The following is a 6865-nucleotide window of genomic DNA, read 5'->3' as shown; positions in this document are numbered from 1 at the left end:
AGATACGCGCGAGGAAGGTGGGTGGGTGGGAAAGATCTTGCCCGGATCAATGGGGCGTTTTGTCCCTGCCATCAATGGGATGCTGATTGCCTTAGAGCGGGGATTCCCACATTTATGCAAGATACGGAGCGCAGGCACAGTTAGAGACCTGCTAATCCTCGCTGCGGGCTGTTGGGCATCTCTTTCTTGTGGGCAACGAAAGGCGGGGTGAGCAAGAAGGGCAGATCGGGTCCTTCTTTTGGGGTGGGGATTGGGCCCAGGGGTAGTATCCAAGGAAGCACCAGAGGCCACATCTGCTCATTCCCTCCCTTCTCTCTGAACGGCAGAACAGGGAGAATTTGGCACCCGCTTGGTCCAATCTCCCCACCCCCGCTGGTGCCCAGTGGGAGACTTCATGCATGCCAGTTAGCAGAGGCAGTTGCTCAGACAAGTTAGCTGCGGCCTCATCCTCGTTCACCTGCACAGTTCCCTCTCGGTGGGGCACTAGCGAGGGAAGGCAAACCAGCAGAGATGGTTCCTGTAGTGAACAGCCGTGGCCCCACTGTACCCCCTCCTCTCCCTGGTGCCAGCTTTGCCCAAGAGAGGGGCCAAGTGAGCAGTTGATGGCCCCCCCCCCCGAGGGAGAGAACAGGCAAGCAGCGCCGGCTCCTCAAATGCTATCACACCCCAGAAGGTAAAGGAGCAAGAGGAGGCAGAGGCTGCTCACCCCACTCTCCCTTTGAACATAGATAGGAACAAAGGAAGTAGCCTTCTATCGAGCCAGGCCATCGGCCCATCTAGCTCAGTATTGTCTACACGGGCTGGCAGCAGCTCTCCGGTAGTTCAGGCAGGGAACATCCCCAGGAGACAACACAGGGGTTGATCCAGGACTACCTTTTGCAGGCAAAGGCGAAGCTCATGCTCTACCACTGAGCTACATACAATCTTAGGGTGGGGAGGGGGGGCGGTTGCTGTGTCTGCTCCCCAGTGGGCCTACGATGGCCAGAGGGGCAGCTCAGGCAATCCGGAGAAGGCGGCAGCAGGGAGACACGAAGTGAAATGTTTGCCTTCAAGTTCACACACATCACTGCGCGTTTGTTGGCTTGCGCCTGATGGCGCCCTCTACGCCCGCTTGGGGGCGCTATGCGTATTCTTTATCAGGCGGGTCAGACCTAGGAAGCCAACTTTTCGAGCCGGGCATTCCTCACCTCGGACGGGAGGGAGGCTGCCTTTTTCCCTTTTATAGAAGATCAGGAAAAGCCGAGCGGCGATGATCCACCCCCCCCTTCCCAAACACCAGCACGTCTTTCCTCCCGTGCTTTTCCGCGGCGCGCTCGCTCCTGTTTGGACATCAGCTCAGACAACAATGCTACCCAAAGCTCCGCGCCTTTCCAGCAGCTCACGCGGAATGACTGCTCTCCCCTCTCCCGGCCTCCCCCCCCTCTCCGGGCACTCCCGGCCGTCGTCGGTGAGATCTCAGCGCTGCGGGGCGTTGCTCGGATCCTCCCCCCCCCCCCCGATCTGGCATAGCATATCTGCGCCGCGCGCATTGGCAGCGCCAACCTGTGCCGGATTGCCAGCGTGACTCGGGCTGCCTGGAATCCCATTCATGCCCTCCGCCTCTGACGTGGAGCTAGAGGCAGCCCCGGGTGGGCGGCTGACGACGTCTGCGCTCCGCCGCCTTGTTGTTGCTGCCGCTGCTAAGCAAACAAGCAACCCTCCTCCATACAAGGGCGCAAGGGAGAATGCCTTCCGCCCACCCTCTCGACCCCGCCGCCTCGGGCGGGCTCAAACCCGCACCCAGCCATCTAGCCCAGCCTGCGACTTCCTTCCTTCCCAGACCCTCTGGGAGATCCAGTCTGAAAGCGCAATTGATTAATCGGAATGATTAATCGATCGATGGCTGGCGACCAATCAAACTGCCCACATGCGGAGTTTTAATCAGCTCTCTCTCTCTCTCTCTCTCTCTCTCTCTCTCTCTCTCTCTCTCTCTCTCTCTCTCTCTCTCTCTCTCTCTCTCTGTGCTGTGAAAAAGTTCTGGAGCCAATGGCCAGTTACTTTTGTGTAAATAATTTAGGAATGTCTATTGCATTCTGAAGGACATTCGAAAGCTTTCCCCATGAGGTAAACGATTCTGTCTATGTGGAAGTCAGAAGAAGCAAGAGGCCGGCTAGCTTTGCGAACAGGTCTCCTCTGTGTCGCTTTCCTTGTTAGCTTTAATTAGTTAATGGAGTGATTGCGACAAAACAAATATGCAATAGTCAATTACCCTAACTGGAATGTAAACAAAGGTCACATTACAGTAGGGCTTTCAGGGCAAGTGAAGACAAATCAGGGAAAAGACTGAATTTTTCGAAAATAGGGGATTGTTCTTTTGAAAAAGAGATTTTCAACCAAGTTTGTATTTGGAACTGAATTTAGATATGCAAGATTTTCGGTTTATATTCATCCCTCAAAGAATTCAAGGATCATTCAAAAGAAGGAAAGCAGTGTTTTACAAACTTCCCCAGGGCCTATTTAGATATTAAGTGAAGATGTATGTTGCATTTTTCATATTATGTTTTAATGCTGCAACCTGCTCTGGGACCTTATGAAGGGCAAGCAATCCATCCATCCATCCGTCCGTCCATCAATCAGTAATAATGTCACCCATGTATCTTCCCTGGTTTCTCCTAGTGCATCCAGCATTTCCCTGCCCCTGCACTGCAAGGAGATGGGACAAGGGGTGGGAGCATGATGATGATTTAGGGGTGCCTACATGCAGGTAGGGGAGGGGAGAGAACAGGCCCTCACATAAGGAAAGAAGCAAGACTACTACCGTAAGTGCAGAGAAAGTTGCATAGTCCTGCAAGAGAACTTTAAAATAGGAGTAAAACACTTAAAGTTGCTAGTGAATTAGTATATCTAATAAGTGAATGTAATATATAAAGCACTCACATTAAATGTAAAGGGACCCCTCACTCACATTACTCGTGTTTAAAGAAGAGAGTACCCCATAACAAGTAATTTAAAGCAAGAAAATAGTACCACACAAGCACCACTGTATATCTGGTATTTCAGTAGTTATATCTCCTACTGCCCTTGGGGAAATTGCTTTTTCTTCTTCTTGATGCTAAACTTTTGTTTTTCATAAAAGGTAAAGGTAAAGGACCCCTGAACAGTTAAGTGCATTCAAAGGCGACTATGGGGTTGCGGCGCTCGTCTCACCTTAGGTTGAAGGAGTTTGTTCACAGGTCATGTGGCCAGCACAACTAAACCGCTTCTGGCACAACAGAAACCGTGAAGGAAACCAGAGTGCATGGAAATGCAATTTACCTTCCTGCTGCAGCTGTACCTATTTATTGCACTGGTATGCTTTCAAACTTGTAGGTTGGCAGGAGCTAGGACAGAACAACAGGAGCTCACCCCATCGCGGGGATTCGAACCGCCAACCTTCTGATCAGCAAGCCCAAGAGGCTCAGTGGTTTAGACCACAGCACCACCCACTCCCCTGTTTTTCATAGGACTAACTGAAGCAGCACAACAATTTAAAATATGATGTATGGCATCCAATGATGTCTACCCACTTGTGCAACAAAAATTCACTTGCACATCAGGATGGGAAGGAGAGGAAAGGGAAGATTGCACAGACACTCACTTGTGCTAGGTTGGATCTCATCCTAAATATTTACGGAAAAGATTTTTCCCCCGTGTGCCCAATGCTACAGCACGCATAAGCAAGGCTATTCTTGCAAACCACAAACTATTTGACTCCATTGTGTTCCTATGAAAGATAATAGGACAGCCTACTTCTTGGAGTGAATTGTAAGCTGCGACATCAATCTTAAAACAGCAACAACAAAGTAAGACAGTCCTTTGAAACAAAAATGCAATGCAGCTTGTAACCATCTTCTCTTCAATTGCCATAATTTATCCAACTTGATTTTGAGATTAGTTGTTGAGATTTTAAAAGCTTTGTTATAATTGGTTTCAGTCTCATGTTGTTGTGCATTTGGGGGGGTGGGGGTGGAAAGTTTTCACAGAGTTGATTCCCTTTCAAAACAGAATGCAGATTCCTTCTGTATACAGTTTGCCATTATTTCAAGCTCTTCTAAGTATATTTAGTTCAAAGAGTAAGCAGAGCTGCAGGAGAACTTGGTTGTACATACAGGTGATTAATTTCCCTTTCTTCTTTGTCACAAGATGCTTCCTCTGTGTGGTGGAACCTCCTTTCTGAAATGGGGGGAAGTTTCAAGGATAATTTGTGATATCCCTTGAGAGCCTGGTCTTCAAAGAAGAAAAGGCTACATTCCATTGACAAAGTCAATGTCAATCTCTTTGAAGTTTTATAACAAATAACTTTTTTAGGGGGGAGGAGGTCAATTTTAACCAGTGGCGTAGCGTGGGGGGTGCAGGGGGGGCGGCCGCACCAGACGCAACATCTGGGGGTTAGGGTTAGGGGGCGCAAATTCACGGGTTAGGGGGCGCAAATTACTTGCCTTGCCCCGGGTGCTGACAACCCACGCTACGCCACTGAGTTTAACCCAGGAAAATATACAGGATTAGTTCTGATAATATCTTACTCTGGTTTAGTGCCTCAGTTGCACAGAATCTCATAATTTTAGAGCTGGGGTTTTAGAACTATGGGTCTTATAATATAGGAAGGAAATCTTTTACGTAAAGCCTGACAAGCAGAGCACCAGATCAAGATGAAAACATCATTGGCTACAGGCAATTTTCACTTAATTTATGTCAAGAGCAATTCAACACAGTAGCAAGACACTGTCTAAATAACTGCTGCAGATGTGGACAGGTTTACAGAGAAGGCAAATGTTTATTTCACTTTGAGGGAGGAAACAGAACCATAGAGGCTTGGGGTTACTTTATTTTATTTTATTATTTTATTGCTGTGATGGTTGGCTGCTGAAGTCACACCATCAAGCAAAAAAAAAAGTGTTGCTTTTGAAAATGAAATACTCAGCTGAACAAATTTTGGAAGGACCCAGTTCACAAACATTGCAATAATACGTTATTTATATTGTCATCTTTATATGATTAAAGAATGGAACTTCCAACCTCACATTTATGCCTTAAAATTGTAATCTTTCACCAAAGATTATATTTCAAACCTGAAATTTTCAGTTTCCTGCTTTCCCCTATATAATCTTTTAGAATCCGCTCCAAGCTTTCCCCTCCTCCTATAATATTTCCTTGCAGCATATTATGTAGATAATTATTTTGGCAGTATAGGTACAATATCATTTTTTGTAGCATATAACAGCATTAGAACTGCTAAAGTGGCTAGAGACAAATGTCCATGAAGGAGAATTTGCATCACAGAGAAGAAATTTCCCTGCCATCTCAGGTGACAACAGGACCTAAACTGGGCTGGCACAACAATTTCCCCCAACAATGCGCCCTGTGACAGGGACATCACTACATATAGTTATTTCCAATTAATTTTTTTTTCCGCAGGGGGAGCAAGGAATACAGTGGTTTCAATTTCTCCCTCCGCCCAACAGTGGCTCTGGAAAGGACACTATGTTGTGAACTGTAGTGATATTTAATCAAACAGTCAGACCTGCTTCAATACAAAGTTTGATGTGCTGATATTTTGTAATTTTTATTGCTGTAAGTCAACTTGGATAGGCATTGTTTGGACTATTCAGTATTTTGAATAAAAATAAATGCATTTAGTTGCATTTGAAATATATTCATAAATTCAATGTAAGTTGTTTCAAATAGTTTTTAATGTTGTGTTGTTGTAACATTGTGTTTTAATATTGTAACCCACCCTGAAACCTTAGTGTGAAGGGTGACTAATGAAATGTGTTCACACACACACACACACACAAAATCAACCAACAACAATGTGTGTGTGTGTGTTACTAAACAAGGGTTTTAAAGCCTCAGACTGGCATTGGAAAAGGTTAATCATGGCATCCTCTCATGCACCTTTTATTTTCTTGTTTTAACTTAGCTCAGCTATCTTGGGCAATTTACTTTGTTAAAAGCATTGCTTAATAAAACAGGCCAGGGCAAGGACAAAGCTGAGGGATTCCTTTTCAGAGTAAATGGGTGGGTGGATAGCTATAGAACAGAACGCAACTGGTCAAATAGGTATTGTTGGCAGTTTTGTATAATCTAAGAATCATGTAAGCATTTCAGGCAGGGTAGGATTTGCATCAAAAATAGGGATAATGCTAGCATACATTCTGTTTTCTAGGCCACCATAACATTTTAGCCTAATGCACATCACAAATCAAATATTAAAAAGCCACCTGCTCTTCAATCACCTGGAATCTGAGCCATTATGAGCCTGCCCTTAAAATTTCCCTTAGCTGTTGAAACTTGTAGTGACAGTATCTAAAGATGGATAATGGAAAGAATGCTGCAATGAACGTCATACCTTCCCACCTCAGGCAGGTAGTTCTAACCCATGCATTTGTTAATGTAAACAAGTGGCTGCTTTTTGTACGTAAAGCAGAATCTTTATCAACTCTGTTTTTTCACAAACTAGTGTTCTTCTAAATCATATTCTAAACAGTGTTTATCATCATCATCATCATTATTATTATTACCTTGCAGAGATTCCAAACCGAGGCACATCCATTGGTTTAGTTACAAAGTGTTGAAAGTTCCTGTATTATTGGTATAGGAACTCAAGAGTGACTTGTGAGAGCCATGCAGTTGAGCTGGAGCAACCAGCACAAAACTCTTCACATACTGAGCTTCTCAGGTAGATGGGGAAGGGGGCAATAGGCTTGATTACCTATACCCATCCAAGCTAAGGGAAGTGACATAGCTAAACCTGGCAGGACATCTTACTCTGTGGTATTAACCCCTTCATGCATTAATTAATTAATTAATTAATTAATTAATGCCGTTTATATGAAGCTGGTTATCC

Source organism: Podarcis melisellensis (assembly GCF_964234715.1).
Source record: "Podarcis melisellensis genome assembly, chromosome: 1".
NCBI classification, from domain to species: domain Eukaryota; kingdom Metazoa; phylum Chordata; class Lepidosauria; order Squamata; family Lacertidae; genus Podarcis; species Podarcis melisellensis.
Note: the sequence above shows the minus strand (reverse complement) of the source record.